The sequence below is a fragment of the Hordeum vulgare genome, chromosome 2H (assembly GCF_904849725.1).
Source record: "Hordeum vulgare subsp. vulgare chromosome 2H, MorexV3_pseudomolecules_assembly, whole genome shotgun sequence".
Taxonomy (NCBI): Eukaryota; Viridiplantae; Streptophyta; class Magnoliopsida; order Poales; family Poaceae; genus Hordeum; species Hordeum vulgare.
This window is the reverse complement of record NC_058519.1, coordinates 374,154,405-374,173,372: the sequence shown is the minus strand read 5'-3', so window position 1 is coordinate 374,173,372 and position 18,968 is coordinate 374,154,405.

Genomic DNA, 18,968 nt, shown 5'->3' with positions numbered 1-18,968 from the left:
AAAACTACCTTGGTGTTATTTTTGTGTAGAAATAAAAGTTCTCAAAATTGGACAAATTTTTTTGTGAATTATTTTTGGAATAAATAAGGACTTTTGGAGCGAAGAACCACTACAGGGGGGTTGCCCGTGGCCCACAAGGCAACCGGGCGCGGCCACCCCCTGGCTGCGCCCTGATGCCTTGTGGGGCCCGTGTGGCTCTACCAACCATAATTCCAGTCCTATAAATTCCTATTCTCGGAGATTTTTTTTTTGAAGAGAAGATCTTATCATGTTTTACGAGACGGAGCAGTCGCCACCTCGTGTTCTTCCTCGGGAGGGATGATCTGGAGTCCGTTTGGGGCTACACAGAGGAGGATTCGTCGCAGTCGTCATCATCAACCCTTCTCCATCAACAATTCCATGATGCTCACCACCTGGTGTGAGTAATTCCTTAGTAGGCTCATTGGATGGTGATGAGGTTTGGATGGGATTGATCATGTAATCGAGTTAAGTTTGATAGGGCTTGATCCCTAGTATCCACTATGTTCTGGTTATGACTTTGCTATGCTTAATGCTTGTCACTAGGGCCCGAGTGCAATGATTTCAGATCTAAACTTATTATGTTCTCTCTGAATATGAGAAGTATTTCCATCCTATCTTGGAAGTTGTATGCACCTATTAGGTGTCTTGATCCGCATACTCCAAGGTGACAATAATTGGGATTCTTTCCGGTGATTGTCATAGTTTGAGGAGTTCATGTATTCACTATGTGTTAATATTTTGTTCCGGTTCTTTGTTAAAAGGAGGCCTTAATATACCTAAGTTTCCATTAGGACCCCGCTGCCACGGGAGGGTAGGACAAAAAATGTCATGCAAGTTCTTATCGCAAGCACGCATGACTATATACGGAATACATGCGTACATTATATTGATGAATTGAAGCTAGTTCTAGGTCGCTCTAGTGTGTAATTGTTACATGATTGATGTCATCCATATCTTTCCATCCCTGATCCATGTGCCCACACTTTAGAAATACTGAATCTTGCTAAGTTACTACTCTTGCTGCTACTGTCACACCTGCTACTCAATTAATACCGTTACTATTGTTACTAAAATTGCTTTGTCACTATTAGTGCTACCACTATTATTTGTCGTGCTACTAAATCTTTTGCTGCAGAGAGATATCCCATGTGCAGTTGAATTGACAACTCAAATGTCAAGGCCTCTAAATATTCTTTGGCTCCCCTTGTGTCGAATCAATAAATTATGGTGAAATACTACCCGTGAAGACTGTTGCGATCGCCTATACTTGTGGGTTATCAAGACCTTTTTATGGCGCCGTTGCCGGGGAGCATAGCTATATTTATTGTGTTAAATTGAGGATATCCAATTGCCACTATGAAGAATCTGAAAGATACTCCAACTAAGATCATCCCCTCTCACACGAGAGGAGGTAATGAACTGCCATCTAGCTCTGCTTTTGATTCACCTACTGTTTTGAATCAGCTTGTTACACCACCACTTATTGCTCGTCCTGGTATGTCACATGAACTTCATGATGCTACTTCTGAAATTAATGATGATACTATTGCTATATTTTATGAACCTGAAACTATGCCACTGAATGAATTACTTGATGCTCATCTTGCTAAAGCTAGATAACTTGAAAATGTTGAAACCGAAGATTTTGAATCACCTGCTACACCTCGATCTCCTAATAATATGAATTTCCTTATGTACCTGATGGTTATGTTATGGACGGGGAAGTAGATAGGGACTTTCTTGCTTGTGAGGATAGGGATAATTTGAAGAAACTACTATGCAAACTGAAAGAAAAATCTATGATGGAAAAAATGAAATGTGATCCTAAATTTGCTACTTCTCCTATATTTGTCACTGATAAGGACTATGAATTCTACATAGACCTTGAACTGATTTCTATAATTGAGTATGATCCTTTCCATGGTTATGAAAATGAAACTGTTGTTGAACATCTCATGAAGCTGAATGATATCACCGTATGTTTACTAATGATGAAAATATACGTTACTACTATATCCTTAAGCTTTTTTCCTTTATCGTTGAAAGGCGAGGCCAAGGAATGGTTCCTTTCTCTGGCTCTTGGCTGTATGTGTAGTCCCCAGGATATGCTTTACGACGTCTCTGAAAAATGTTTTCCTGCTCAAAAGAAACAAGCTGCTTTACAGGAAATATTTAACTTTGTGAAAATTAAAGAAGAGATTCTCCCTCAAGCTTGAGGAGTCTTGTCCAGTTACTTAGATCTTTACCTGATTACCCTCTTAAGAAAAATGAAATTCTTGATATATTTTATAATGGACTAACCGATGCTTCTAGGGACTTCCTAGATAGTTGTGTTGGTTGTGTTTTCACGTAAAGAACTACTGGACAAGGTGAAGAATTATTGAATAACATATTGTAAAATGTCGATGATTGGACTCTCCGTGAACCACCTCCAGAACCTATTCCAAAGAAGAGAGGTATCCTATTCCTCAACCGTGAAGATATGTAAGAAGCAAAAAGAACTATGAAAGAGAAAGATATTAAAATTGAAGATGTTAAGAATTTACCACCTATTGAAGAAATCCATGGACTTGATATCCCGACACAGGTAGTAGAGGTAAATTCTCTATGTTCCCTTAATGAAAGTGATATACCTTACACTAAGAATCCTAGTGAAATGCATGGATGAATTTGATAATTACGTTGTTAAACAAAAAACACTTCAATAATTATGTCAAAGATCAATTAAGACGTAATGTCATGAGGATAGACCGCTTAAGCGACTTGATGTTTTAGAATTGATAATGATGTGAAAGGTCTAGGTAAACATGCTTCCATGGTTCATACCCAACTAGGCCAAGTTGCTAAGTCAAAAAATGTTTGCTTGCTCAAATGAATAATAATATGAATGATCATGCTGTTAGAGTTATGACGAGAGGGGGTAGAATGACTCAGGAACCTCTTTATCCTGAAGGTCACCCTCAAAGAATATAATAGGTTTCTCAGAGAACTAATGATGATACACTTAGTCCTTCTAAGAAGAAAAAGAAAAAGAAAAATGATAAGACTTTGCATGCTACTAGTGAATTTGATATCGAGAAACCTGCTAAGAATCATAATGATGTTTCTATTTCTCATGATGAGGCACAATATGGTAGTGAGCATGAACTTAGTGATAATGATAATGGTAATAATGATGTTCATGTAGAAGATCCGCTAGATAGTAATAAGGAACCTAACAATGATGTGGAAATAGAACCTGCTAAATGAAACTGATAACCCACCTCCTAAGAATAAATGTTATGATAAAAGAGACTTTGTTGCTAGAAAGCATGGAAAATAAAGAGAGCCATGGGTTCCAAAACCCATGCCCTTCCCTCGTAAGCCTTCTAAAGGTAAGCACGAGGAATAATTTGAGTGCTGTGCTGAAATGATTAGACATGTCTTTTTGCGCACTCGCTTGACTCATATATTGAAAATGCCTCCGTATGCTAAGTATATGAAGGATATTATTACCAACAAAATAAAAATAGCTGAAACTGAAATTGCTACTATGCTTGCTAATTATTATTTTGATGGTGGAGTGCCTAAAAGGTTAGGAGATCCTATCATACCCACTATACCTTGTTGTATTAAAAGAAACTGTGTTAAAACTGCTCTATCTGATTTAGGAGCCGGTGTTAGTTTGATGCCCTTCTCTCTATATAAAAGACTAGATTTGAATAAGCTTATACCGACTGAGATATCTTTGCAAATGGCTGATAAATCCACTCTTTACCTATTGGAATTTGTGAGGATGTTCCTGTTGTGGTTGCAAATGTTACTATCTTAACGGATTTTGTTATTCTTGATATGCCCGAGGACGACAATATGTCAATCATCCTTGTTAGACCCTTTCTAAATACTGCACGGGCTGTTATAGGTTGCAACAAAAGCAAAGTTACTTTTCATGTCAATGGCAAGCAACATACTGTGCATTTTCTGAAGAAGCAAACTTTGGTTAATAATATTAATGTCATTGAGCCTTCAGGCATTTCAGTTCTAGGATAACCACGTCTAAAAGGTCTTTCAATATTTTCAGTTGCAAATACTTCATCATTTTCAGTAGTATCATCAGCTTCAGCATGCTCAATTTCTTTAGCTGTAGCAAGTTGTTCATCAAGAAATTCACCTAGTGGCACATTATCATCTAGCAAGGTACTAGCATCATTCATAGCAGAGGTAGCATCAACAATAACTTGCGACATATCAAGATTAATAGCATGTGGTGGTGGTGTTGCAAGTCTATTCAAAATAGAGGGTGAATCAAGTGCAAAGCTGGATGGCAGTTCCTTACCTCCCCTCGTCTTAGAGGGAACGATCTTGGTTCTTGTATCTTTCATATTCTTCATAGTGATCAATAAATAGATATCCCAAGTGACTGAACAAATATAGCTATGCTTCCGAGCAACGGCGCAAGAAAACATTCTTGATAACCCACAAGTATATGGGATCGCAATAGTTTTCGAGGGTAGAGTATTCAACCCAAATTTATAGATTCGACACACAGGGGAGCCTTAGAATATTTGTAGGTATTAGCAGTTGAGTTGTCAATTCAACCACACTTGGAGATTTAGTATCTACAGCATAGTGATTAGTAGCATAGTAATATGATAGTTTTGATAGCAGTGGTAACAGTAGCAGCTGTAACGGTGACAATGATAGTAGTTTTGTAGCAGTTGCGACAACAGTACCAACAATAGTAACTTAGAAAGAACAATATGTGGAAAACTCGTAGGCACTGGATCAGAGATATTGCTGGATAATATTCATCATGTGTCAATCATAACATAGGGCGACACATAACTAGCTCCCGTTCATCAATATAATGTAGGCATGCATTTCGTAAATAGTCATACGTGCTTATGGAAAAGAACTTGCATGACATATTTTGTCCTACCCTCCCGTGGAAGCGGGGTCCATAAGGAAACTAAGGCATATTAAGGCCTCCTTTTAATAGAGATCCGGAACAAAGCGTTAACAAAAGTAATTACATGAGCTCCTCATACTATGGTAATCAAGAGAAATAATCCCAATTATTGTCACTTTGGGGTATGCAGATCCTAACACGTAGTAGGTGCATATAACTTGCAAGATCGGATCAAGAACATAGATATAATGGTGAAAACATAAACGGTTCAGATCTGAAATCATGGCACTTGGGCCCTAGTGACAAGCATTAAGCATGGCAAAGTCATAGCAACATCACTCTCCGAACATAGTGGATACTAGGGACAAACCCTAACAAAACTAACTCGATTACATGATGAATCTCATCTAGCTCTTCACCGACCAGTGATACGTCTCCATCGTATCTACTTTTCCAAACTCTTTTGCCCTTGTTTTGGACTCTAATTTGCATGATTTGAATGGAACTAACCCAGACTGACGCTGTTTTTAGCAGAATTGCCATGGTGTTGTTTTTGCGCAGAAATAGAAGTTCTCGGAATGACCTGGAAATTTATGAGGATTTTTTGTGGAATATATAAAAAATACTAGCGCAAGAATTACCTAGAGGGACGGAGCCAGGAGCCCACAAGCCAAGGAGGCGCGGCCCCCTGGCCGCGCCTGACATGCTTGTGAGGCCTTCGTGGCTCCGCCGCCTCCAACTCCAGCTCTATATAGACTCTCTCGCCCAAAAAAAATTAAAAGAGAAGAGTTCATCGCGTTTTACGATACGGAGCCGCCGCCACCACCTGTTCTTCCTCTGGAGGGCAGATCTAGAGTCCGTTCTGGGCTCCAGAGAGGGGAAATCGACGCCGTCGTCATCACCAACCATCCTTCATCGCCAATTCCATGATGCTCTTCATCGTTCGTGAGTAATCTCATTGTAGGCTTGCTGGACGGTGATGGGTTGGATGAGATCTATCATGTAATCGAGTTGGTTTTGATGGGGTTTGATCCCTAGTATCCACTATGTTCTAAGATTGATGTTGCTACTACTTTGCTATGCTTAATGCTTGTCACTAGGGCCCGAGTGCCATGATTTCATATCTGAACCTATTATGTTTTCATCAATATATGTGTGTTCTTGATCCTATCTTGCAAGTTGTAGTCACCTACTATGTGTTATGACCCGGCAACCCCGGAGTGACAATAGCCGGAACCACTCCCGGAGATGACCATAGTAAGAGGAGTTCATGTATTCAATAAGTGCTAATGCTTTGTTCCGGTTCTCTATTAAAAGGAGACCTTAATATGCCTTAGTTTCCATTAGGACCCCGCTACCACGGGATGGATGGACAATAGATATCATGCAAGTTCTTTTCCATAAGCACGTATGACTATATACGGCATACATGCCTACATTACATTGACGAACTGGAGCTAGTTACGAATCACCCCATGTTATAGTTGTTACATGATGAATGTCATCCGACATAATTATCCATCACCGATCCAATGCCTACGAGTTTTTCCCACTGGGCCTTGCTAAGTTACTTTACTGCTACTGCTGTAACTACTGCTACTGTTACCGCTACTCCTGTCACTACTGCTACTGTTACCGCTGCTACCATTACTATCATGCTACTTTGCTACTGAAACTTTGCTGCAGATACTAAATCTTTCAGGTGTGGTTGAATTGACAACTCAACTGCTAATACTCGAGAATATTCTTTGGCTTCCCCTTGTGTCGAATCAACAAATTTGGGTTGAATACTCTACCCTCGAAAACTGTTGCGATCCCCTATACTTGTGGGTTATCAAGACCTTTTTCTGGCACCATTGCCGGGGAGGCCTAGATCTATTCTCTAAGTCACTTGGGATTTACGTCTGTTGATCACTATGAGGAATCCGAGCGATCCAAAAACTAAAGTCTTGCCCTCAACTACGAGGACAGGTAAGGAACTGCCATCTAGCTCTACACTTGACTCACCTTCAGTTATGAGTAAATTTGCGACACCACCACCTACTAGAAATTCTGATGTGTCGCCTGTGCTTGATGATGCTACTTCTGCTATCCATGATGCTTATGATGATGCTTTTCTTGACACTTCTTTGTCACTGGGTGCATTTCTTGATGCACAAATTGCTAGAGTTACTGCTGAATGTGATGATACTTCTGAAACCGCTGAAATTATTGAAGTAGAACCTGCTGTTTCACCTGTTAGAATTAGCTCTCCTAGATATGAATTGCCTGATATACCTGAGGGTTATGTTATGGAGGGAGAGGTAGCTGAGGACTTTCTTGCTTGTAAGGATAGCTATGATCTTGAGAATTTATTGCGCAAGTGGAAAGAAAAATCTCTGAATGCTAGAATGAAATACGATCCTAAGTTTTCTACTTCACCCATCTTTGTGACTGATAAGGATTATGAATTCTCTGTTGATCATGAGTTGATCACTTTGGTTGAATCTGATCCTTTTTATGGTTATGAGTCTCAAACGGTTGTAGCACATCTTACTAAGCTGAATGATATAGCCACCCTATTCACGAATGAGGATTTTTTTTGCCATTAATATACCCTTAAGCTGTTTCCTTTCTCGCTAAGGGGTGATGCTAAGACTTGGTTTACTTCTCTTGCTTCTGGTTGTGTGCGTAGTCCCCAGGATATGATATACTACTTCTCTGAGAAATATTTTCCTGCTCATAAGAAACAAGTTGCCTTGCAGGATATATATAACTTTGTGCAAGTTGAAGAAGAGAGTCTCCCACAAGCTTGGGGGAGGCTTGTCCAGTTACTGAATGCTTTGCCTGATCACCCTCTTGAGAAAAATGAAATATTTGATATCTTTTATAATGGACTAACCAATGCTTCTAGGGACCACCTAGATAGTTGTGCTGGTTGTGTTTTCAGGGAACGAACTATGGAACAAGCTGAAGTTCTATTGAATAATATCTTGAGCTATGATAATGCTTGGACTATTCCCGAACCACCTCCGAAGCCAACTCCAAAGAAAAGAGGTATTCTATTCCTCAGTCCTGAAGATATGCAAGAAGCCAAGAAATCTATGCAAGAGAAAGGTATTAAATCTAAAGATGTTAAGAATCTACCACCTATCAAAGAAATACATGGTCTTGATAACACGACATAGGTAATAGAGGTAAATTCTCTTTGTAGATTCAATGAGAGTGATATTCCTTATGATAAACCTGCTAGCTTATGCTTAGATGGATTTGATAACTTCGTTGCCAAACAACAAAGTTTCAATGATTATGTTAGAAGACAATTGGAACAAAATGCTCGCATGATTAATCATACAAGTGCTTGTGTGGATAGAAGTGTCAATGATCTTAAGCTTTTGAGTAGACATGCCTCTATGGTCACTACTCAAGTAGAACAAGTACTTAAGGCTCAAAATGACTTGCTCAATGAGTTGAATGACAATTCTGTTAGAGTCGTCACTAGAGGTGGTAGAATGACTCAGGAACCTTTGTATCCTGAGGGCCATCCTAAGAGAATTGAACAAGATTCTCAAGTAGTTAGCACTGATGCACCTAGTCATCCTGGTAATAGGAAGAAAAATAAAGATGATAGGAACTTGCATGCTAGCAAACATGTTGCTGTTACACCTGAGAATCCAAATGATGTCTCTGTTTTTATGCCGAAACACAATCTGGTGATGAACATGAGCCTATTGATAATATTGATAGTGGTGTTCATGTTGATGCTCAACCTAGTAATGATAAGGATGTGGAGATTGAACCTGCTGTTGATCTTGATAACCCACAACCTAAGAAGAGGAGATATGATAAAAACGACTTTATTGCTAGGAAGCATGGTAAAGAAAGAGAACCATGGGTATAGAAACCCATGCCATTTCCTCCCAAACCATCCAAGAAAAAGGATGATGAGGATTTTGAGCGCTTTGTTGAAATGATTAGACCTCTCTTTCTGCAAATGGGTTTGACAGATATGCTCAAAATGTCTCCTTATGCTAAGTACATGAAAGATATTGTGACTAATAAAAGGAAGATACCTGAGGTTGAGATTTCCACCATGCTTGCTAATTACACCTTCAAGGGTGGAACTCCTAAGAAACTAGGTGACCCCGGAGTGCCCACTACACCTTGCTCCATTAAAGGAAATTATGTTAGAACTGCTTTATGCGATCTTGGAGCTGGTGTTAGTGTTATGCCTCTCTCTCTTTATCGTAGACTTGAATTGGATAAGTTGAGACCCACTAAAATGTCTTTGCAAATGGCCGACAAATCAACTGCTTTTCCTATAGGATTTTGCGAGGATGTGCCTGTTGTGGTTGCTAATGTTACTACCTTAACGGACTTTGTTATTTTGGATATTCCCGAGGATGATGCCATGGCACATCCTTGGAAGACCCTTTTTAAACACTGCAGGGGCTGTTATTGATTGCAACAAAGGCACTGTCACTTTCCATGTTAATGGTAATGAGCACACAGTGCACTTTCCGAAGAAACAATATCGAGTACATTGCATCAACACTATTGAAAAATCTTCATCAATTCTTATTGGAAGCTTTGAATGCCCTATACCTACTGTCAAGATGAAGTATGATGTACTTGTTGGGGATATGCACATCCATGTTGAGGTAACCTAGTGATTATTCGAAAATTCTCTGGTTTTATGTGTTTCGAAAAAAGTTTGTCAAGGAGACTTGATCAACCTCATTGACAGATTTCTTTTGATGACCATGAGATGGATGAATCTAGGAGTCACAACCTTCTGTTCTGAACTTTTATTTTCTGTTGTTTAGAAGAAAAATAATAAATTTAGCTTTATTTTCCTGTCTTCTGCTTTTCCGTCCCTTAGAAAAGTGTCCCAAAAATAGAAGTTCTTCAAATGCCCTGAAATTCAAGTATGATTTTTTCTGGAATTTTTGAAAAATTCTGAGATAGAGAGCTAGTCAGGGGGATGCTGTGGGGACCCCGACTAGCAAGTCGAGTTCGCCGTGCCCAGTGACCCCAAGGATCAATGTTCACTGAACACAGACACTGAATGATAGAGTCTTACATCCAAGTACCAAATTATTACATCAAATGACCAAAAGGTCGGGTTCAAGAGCAAGGACTAAAGCCAAATAAAGGGATACATCGAGTAGCGGAAACTCGTAAGGGCTAAGCGGTGCCCATGCCATCAAGCCTACACCGACAGGCATTCTGACTCGGAAGCGTCCTAGATCGCAGGTCCGTCTCCGACGGCGTACTCATCGCCAAACTCCGGTCCTTCCATGTCTGGTCAATAACATAACCAGTGGCAAGCCAATGAGTACTTTGAATGTACTCGCAAACAGCCCATGACATAAATGGTAATGAATGGCAGTAACATGCATCTTTAGTGGAATGCGATGAGGTGGTATGATCATGTATATGCATCAGGTTAAAGAATTACTTTTGAAGAACAGGTTACATATATCATCATCTCTGCTAAGGGTTGAACACACCGGGTTCACCCTATATGCCAAGTCATCGGACTTGTCATAATCTCAAGGTATTAATGAGGGCTAAACCATCCGGGTTTACCCTATATGTCAAGTCACTGAACTTGATCATATTATTGTGATTATCATGATTATAACGACACCTTTTTAACACCACACACACACACTTGGTTTATGCGGAAACTCAGGACGTGGTTTAAGCAGCACCACCCAACTGTCCTTGACCGTGGACACGGCTATTCGAATAGTTTACACTCTGCAGAGGTAGTACGTTGGACCCACAAGAAACAGAATACTTCCGTGTCATCCACGACTCGCGGTATATCACATATACCCGAGGTAAGTATCCGATCATCATCTTTCCCCTGACGATACTAGACAAAGAGATCCACTCAATTGGTACCCAGCCCACATGTTGTACGTCTTACGAGCACCGACTCTGGACTGTATCAACCATGCAGGGACCAACGTTGTGCCTGGAACTCATAATAATGGCATAGTCGTCCTACCTGGCACGACCCCATCACGAGAGTGACACCGATCACTCCCGCCACTAGTAATGTGGCTCTTTGGTAGCACCGACCAAAGTAATCAACATAGCCCCGTCCCATAAAGGGGTATCGTGGTCGTACTGGGTAAGGTTGGGACGGTCGACACATCATAAATCTAATCCATTTCCGAAACCATACTCACACCAAAATCACCGGTGCACCACTTCACCAAAAGTGATCACCAACTCATCATCACCCTCGGGCATTAGTGGCACCCGACGGGGTTTTCATAAACTCTTTATTTAACTCATCATCATGCTCATGATAGAATGCTCTATTATTACTTGTCAACTTGATGTGCCTTAACATTACTTGTCAACATGATAATATCGTGACCCTCACGGGTCAAGCTCAATGCAGCGATTATACTCTACTAGCCAACATGACAGTAGCATGATCCTCGTAGATGGTAGGATCAGCTCATCATGCTCATGCTCCGAGGAGCCATGTAAATATCACTACTATAATGTAAGGGCTTCGAAGAAGCCTTTGGTACAATCACATCAATGATGAACCAACATCGTGATTACATGCAACGGAAAATACTTGCTATTCTAGCATGCATCATTTTATTTACTTAAGTCATGGCAAAAGGGCATGCTTGCCTTGGTCAGCTAGGTATCCGGGGTCTTCGAGGTCTTCCGCTCCGGATCCTCCGTCACTTGGTAATTCTACCGTCGAGAAAGGAATAAATAAATACTAGCTTTTACTAAAACAGTTCACAAAGTGCTTTTAAAAAATGTTGCAAGGCTTGAATAAATCCAGGTTATTATTTTGAAAAATGTTCCCTACTGTTTTATTAGCTAAGCATATTTATTTAAAAGCAAACAGAAGCAAACAAGTGCCTTTTAATATCATTTTATTATACCAAAATAGTTTCTGTTATTGATAAATGTCAACTATTACAGAATCAAATACTACTCATTTTTAGAAAAATACTGGTGGAAGAATTATATTTTTCTACTGGCTAAATCTTTTTATAAAAATCACTTAGTTTGCTGGATTAAAACAAAAGAAAAAGGCCAGGGAAACAGATCCAGCCGGCCGAGCCAGCAGGCCTGGCCACCAGGCCCGCGCGGGCGAGGTTCAAACCTGACCTGCGGGCCCCTGGGGTCAGCGTTAGCGGCTGCGCGCGCTGGCTTCCGCAGGACACCGACAGGTGGGCTCCACCTGTCGGGTCCTTCTCCTACCTCTGGCCAAAGAGGTGGAGATGGACGCCGGTGAGGCTGCCGTTGTCCTCAGGCCTAGCTAGGAACGGGAACGGGTTCCTCGTGCCTCCGCCTACCTGCTCGTGGTCGGGACGTCACCGGAGGTGGTCTGGGTCGCCGGCGACGAGGTGCTCGTGGCGGAAGGGTTTCGGGTTTGAGTTGAACGAGGGGCTAGAGGTATGGATTTGCTCGGGAGAGTTAGGGGAAATGTTCCTGGTGTCAAGGGGAGTGTAATGAGAGGTCGGGCAGCGCAGGAGCCGACGTGTAGCCGGAGATCGACCGGAGCTCCTAGGCGGAGGGGCCTCGGTCGATCTCAAGTAGCTGGGCTCTGCGAGCTCGATAGGGTGGCTAGGGAGTGTCTACTGGTTGTGCTGAAGCTGCTTGGAGGGTGCTGGAGTGCCGGGGGAGGGGGTCTATTTATAGGCCAACGGCGGTGACCCGACTCGGGCACGCCGGTGACTCACCGTGGCACGCGTGCAAGCACAGTGAGGTGCTGGCCGCGAAACCACGGGTTCGGGACGTGGTTTAGGGCCTCCTGATGCAACGGCCGCAGAGGGAAAGTGAGTGGGGACGAGCTGCAGGGACCGTGCATGCTCGGCCTCGTCAAGCGCGCACGGGCACGCGTCGCCTGAGCTCTTGCACGAGGGGGAGAGGGTCCCTAGGGTAGCTTTGCTCTGAGGGGCTGTCGGGGGAGTGCTTGGACACTACTGGGGAGGCTGGGACCGGCCGGAGCGTCGGCCCCTTGCGGGTGGCTCTCTGCAGCGCGCCCAGAGCGCAGTTTTGGCATGCCACGACATGCTGGCTCGCTCTGGGGCACTTGGGACGTGTCCTCCATGTCCTGAGTGTTGCTGGGAGTGTGCCTAGCCGTTGTGGTTTAGTGGGAGCTCGAGCTGGTCAAGGGAGCAAGGAACACTAGTGTTGCCAGTACTGTCCTGCAGCTCAAATTGGAGTTCTTGTCACTTGTGCTTGGAATTGGGGAGGGGCTGGTTCACTGGGTGCTCAGGGTGTTCTGGTGCTCTAACCCACCAAGTTTGGGGCCTTGACATTGGGTAAAACAGTGGCTAGGAAGGTTTTTACCTTCCTGTCAGTAGGTGTTCGATAGTGAGTTGGGGTGCTTCCACTCCACCACTGTAAATGAAACTTAACAGGTTTGGTCTTGGGGTAAAAACATGGGGTTCCACCAAATATGAGCTCCATTGAACAAGTTTGGCTTTGCAAACTTGAAAATGTCTCAAAGTGACCAGTACTGTCCCTTACAAAGGAAGTGTGGTCAAACAGAGTCTCACAAATCCCATTTTTGGTGTGGAGTCCTCATTTGGGGTGTTAAACACCTCTGCAAAGTTTCAGCTCTATTGGAGAAACTTTGCAATGTAGAGTTGTTCCAACTCTACTCTGGACAGAGAGGGTTTTGGGCTCTCTAAGTGCACTTACCCACCTTGGATCAAGGTGAGATTTTAGGTGAGCACCTAATATGGTTTGGGAGGGCTCCTGTAATTTTATGGGAATTTACTGAGATACTTTCCTTTGGAAACATCTCAAAAAGCTAAAACAGACAGAAATGGTTTTCAGGGTTTTACTCAAATAATATTAATATAAAATAGGGTTGAAAATCTTATGTATGGAAAATATATGCCCTTCTGAGCTTCCATGAATTTACTCAGAATTTCCTAAGGCAGGAAAGTAATTTTCCTTGTGGAAATATCATTACTGGCCTTAGAAATAGACATAGATATAAAATAGAAAAATAATATTTTAAATCACTAAATAGTGTTTTTAATGAATGAAAATGATATTAGGATCAGATCACCAACTTTAGTTGAGAGTGCCACTTGGCTTCATGAGCTAGTAGTGTATCCCAACATAATGAAGGTGATCTTGATGTAAAGGAAAAAGGGTTTTTGATGAGAGCAAAATAATAAGTTTTTCATGGGTTGAGTCATCAAACAAGCAAGCATACACTCAACAAGGGTTGACATTGCACTCACAACATTATTTGGAAAAGTTTTAACAAGCTCTGATTTTTGCAATACAGAAAACTTGGGGTGGAAAACAGGGTGTGACAGATGCACCAGTGGGCCACAAGCCGAGGAGGCGCAGGCACCCCCGTGGCCACGCCTGGCAGGCTTGTGGGTCCCACGTGGCCCCCTCCACTTAGTCCAGCTCCCATCCCCTTCTTCTACCTCCAGAAAAAATCATTCCACAACTCAAACCCGTGTTCTTGCTCTTCTTGCTGCATTTTCGATCTCCTTGTGCAAAGCCCCATTCATCAAACTGTTTTGGGGGAATTGTTCCTTGGTATGTGACTCCTCCATTGGTCCAATTAATTTTTTGCTCTAGTGCTTTATTCGTTGCATATTTTTGCTGCCTTGGTGACCCTGTTCTCGAGCTTTGCATGTTAATTTTAGTTGGTCCCAAGTAGTTTTGATGCATGATATGGCCTCTAGTCACTTGTAGGAGTAGTTTCTATGATTTTTGTTGAGCCTTGTTCACTTTTCTTTTGAGTCACTAAAAATTTCAGAAATTTTCAGCGAAAGAAAAAGGAAAAGATGAGGAGGTTCCTAAGAGGCTCTTCAAGCCGTGACCCCGAGGAAGATAAAAATGAGAAGACGAAACCCAAGTACCCGGTCCCTCGAGTTGGAGAAGTTTGAGCGTGCGAGTGGCCAAGCGATGTGTTCTTACGTGCCGCCGGTCTTTATGAGGATTTTTATTACTTGGTGGAGAACGCAGGCCTTGCCGCATTTGTTGAAGATAAGTGTCCACAATACCTCCTCCTCACTAATATTTTCGTGCAAAGCTTTAATTTCTATCCACGGAAGAGTCCTCCTATGGTTGAGTTCAAGTTATATGATATCCCCCAGCGCATGTCACTTCAGGATTTTTGCAATGTTTGCAAATTATCTTATGTTGGGGATATTCATGAACCCCGTCCACGAGACTTGGAGGATTTCATTGATACTATTGCTGTAGGAGAGGAGAGATGAGTGTCTTGTGCTAGAGTTGCTAGTATACATTTCCCGTGCTTCAGTATTTCTCATTATTTATGGGAAAATGTTTGATTGGCCGTGGGAAAGCTGGGGCTCTTAGCTCCCCAGATCTTGCGGTTTTGCGCGAAGCTCTTTATAATGATAAAACTTATAGCTTGGGCGCTATAGTGGCTCAACGGTTGAACATGAACCATACTAAAGGCGCTGTTTATGGAGGTATCTATGCTACCCGTCTTGCTAAACATTTTGAGATACCTATTAGACTGTACGAGGAAGAAGAGATGCTTCTTCCTGAGAGATATTTAGATTATGATAGCATGGTTCGCCATGACTTTCTCGATAAAGATATAAATAAGAGGATGATTTATAACTTGGTATTTAGTCAGGGTACTCGTGAGACTATTACTTTGCCTGCTCCTTCTTTGTTCAATATTCATCTAGGCAGGTACATTATTATGCCCTTGGACATCTACGCATATTGGGGCATAGTGCCACCACAGGCGCCCGTGCCCGAGCTACCAGTCGAGTACCAGACGCCAGTTTATCAGTGGGAGCCAGAGGAGCTCACCCGACGGTGTCACCCTCAGTACACTCCGGAGTAGCCCGGAGACGGTTATTTCCCTCCGTGGGAGTAGACCAACTTAGGCCAAAAGCCTAAGCTTGGGGGAGTACGTGTTTCTCACCGACTTTATATTCATGCTCACACTTTCACTTTGATAGTCGGTGTTCACACCTAGCCATTGTATCATCCATGCTAGTTTATTTGTTTTTCTCGCATTCTTCTTGTGTGTTTGTTTAAATTGAGAAACACAAAAAAAATTAGTTACAAGTTTACTTTCCAGCTTGCTTAGTGGTGTTTAAAAAAGAAAACCCAAAACGATTTCCCGTTCTTCTTTTGCTTGTTGGGAGCTTTCCCATGTAAATAGTTTTCTTTTTCTTTGGGTCAAGGTAGAAGACCATGGTTAAAATGTTTAGTGGCTCTCACATGCATATCTGTTTATCTGTCAAAGAGCCATATCACTTTGTCTTCTCCTTTGAGTTTGCTTGCAGATTCCTGCTTAGTCCAATGACCGAACACTCTCATTATTATTCACATCATTTGGTCATGCAAGTGAAAGGCAATAATGACGATATATGATGAAGTGACTGAGCCTGGAAAAGCTGGTATGAACTCGACCTATTTTGTTTTTGTAAATATGACTAGCTCATCGTTCCTAATTCAGCTTTGTTATGAGAGAAACATGTTTGCAATGATAACTTAGAGATCATAGTTTCTGATGCCATGCTTAATTAGCTAGGAGCTTATAATGGTTTGTCTTGGATGCCAACATGAATTTCAAGATGATTATGAGGTAGTATGATAGGATGGTATCCTCCTTTGAATGATTCAAGTGGCTTGACTTGGCACATGTTCACGCATGTAGTTGAAACAAAATCAACATAGCCTCTATGATATTCATGTTTATGGTGATTTATATCCTACTCATGCTTGCACTCAATGTTGGTTAATTTCAATGCTTATTGATGACTGTTGTCGTTCTCTAGTTGGTCGCTTCCCAGTCTTTTGCTAGCCTTCACTTGTACTAAGCGGGAATACTGCTTGTGCATCCACTTCCATTAACCCAAAGTTGTTCCATATGAGTCCACCATACCTACCTATATGCGGTATCTACCTGCCGTTCCAAGTAAATTTGCATGTGCCACTCTCTAAATCTTCAAGTAATAATCTGTTTTGTATGCCCGAACCGCTGATGTGGTGACAAGGGGCGGTCAGTATCTTCCATGCTAGGCATTTTATCCTCGATACGTGTTTATTCACTATCACTCACGAGAAAGGGGCCGGTAATCGGAATGCCCAGTTCCATGCTCAAATCGAAAATATAATTGCAAACAAAACTCCCCCTGGATTGTTGTTGGTATGGACAGCACCCGAGGATTCGGCTAGTCGTGGAGTGTGATTGATTGGTGGTGGGGGAGTCAAAACTTTACCTTTTTGTTTGGTAACCGCCTATAATGTGTGTAGCATGGAAGATGGTGAAAACTCTTGGTCATCGCGTTGACAATGAAAGCATGCCACCCAAAATTATTTATCTCTGTTTTAAAAGCTTGAGTTCTGGCACCTGTGCAAATCGATGCTTCCCTTTGCAAAGGGCCTATCTATTTACATTTCTGTTGAGTCATCCTCTTCTTATAAAAGCACCAGTTAGAGAGCACCTCCGTCATTTTTATGCTTTGCTATTAATTGATATTGAGTATGACTGTGACTGTATCTTCTTTGCCATAAATTACAATGTTCAGTCAGCCCTTGGTCTTTGAAGGTGCTCTGCATTTATGTTTTGCAGTCTCAAAAGAGCTAGCGAGATACCATGTGTTCATATTGTTTCATGATTGTTTTGATTGAAGTGTTGACATTTGAAACTTACTATTATTGCTCGCTAGTTGATTATGCCATTGATATGAGTACATCATGAGACCTAAATGTCATTGCTTATGTGGTTAGCTTATGATCTTGCTGAAAATCTGAATATGAGTTAGACATAATTACAACAACAAGATCAAACAGAGTTCGTAAAAGTTTTTCTTTTGTCTCTTTCAGTTTGTCAACTGAATTGCTTGAGGACAAGCAAGGCTTTAAGCTTGGGGGAGTTGATACGTCTCCATCGTATCGACTTTTCCAAACTCTTTTGCCCTTGTTTTGGACTCTAATTTGCATGATTTGAATGGAACTAACCCGAACTGACGCTGTTTTCAGCAGAATTGCCATGGTGTTGTTTTTGCGCAGGAATAAAAGTTCTCGGAATGACCTAGAAATTTATGAGGATTTTTTGTGGAATATATAAAAAATACTCGCGCAAGAATTACCTGGAGAGACGGAGCTAGGAGCCCACAAGCCCAGGAGGCACGGGCCCCCCTGGCCGCGCCTGGCAGGCTTGTGAGGCCCTCGTGGCTCCGCCGCCTCCAACTTCAGCTCTATATAGTCTCTCTCGCCCGGAAAAAATTAAAAGAGAAGAGTTCATCGCGTTTTACGATACGGAGCCGCCGCCACCACCTGTTCTTCCTTTGGAGGGCAGATCTGGAGTCCGTTCTGGGCTCCGGAGGGGAAATTGACGCCGTCGTCATCACCAACCATCCTTCATCGCCAATTCCATGATGCTCTTCATCGTTCGTGAGTAATATCATCGTAGGCTTGCTGGACGGTGATGGGTTGGATGAGATCTATCATGGAATCGAGTTAGTTTTGATGGGGTTTGATCCCTAGTATCCACTATGTTCTAAGATTGATGTTGCTACTACTTTGCTATGCTTAATGCTTGTCACGAGGGCCCGAGTGCCATGATTTCAGATCTGAACCTATTATGTTTTCATCAATATATGTATGTCCTTGATCCTATCTTGCAAGTTGTAGTCACCTACTATGTGTTATGACCCGGCAACCCCGGAGTGACAATAGCCGGAACCACTCCCGGAGATGACCATAGTAAGAGGAGTTCATGTATTCACTAAGTGCTAATGCTTTGTTCCGGTTCTCTATTAAAAGGAGACCTTAATATCCCTTAGTTTCCATTAGGAGCCCGCTGCCACGGGATGGATGGACAATAGATGTCATGCAAGTTCTTTTCCATAAGCACGTATGACTATATACGGCATACATGCCTACATTACATTGACGAACTGGAGCTAGTTACGAATCACCCCATGTTATAGTTGTTACATGATGAATGTCATCCGACATAATTATCCATCACCGATCCAATGCCTACGAGTTTTTCCCACTGGGCCTTGCTAAGTTACTTTACCGCTACTGCTGTAACTACTGCTACTGTTAC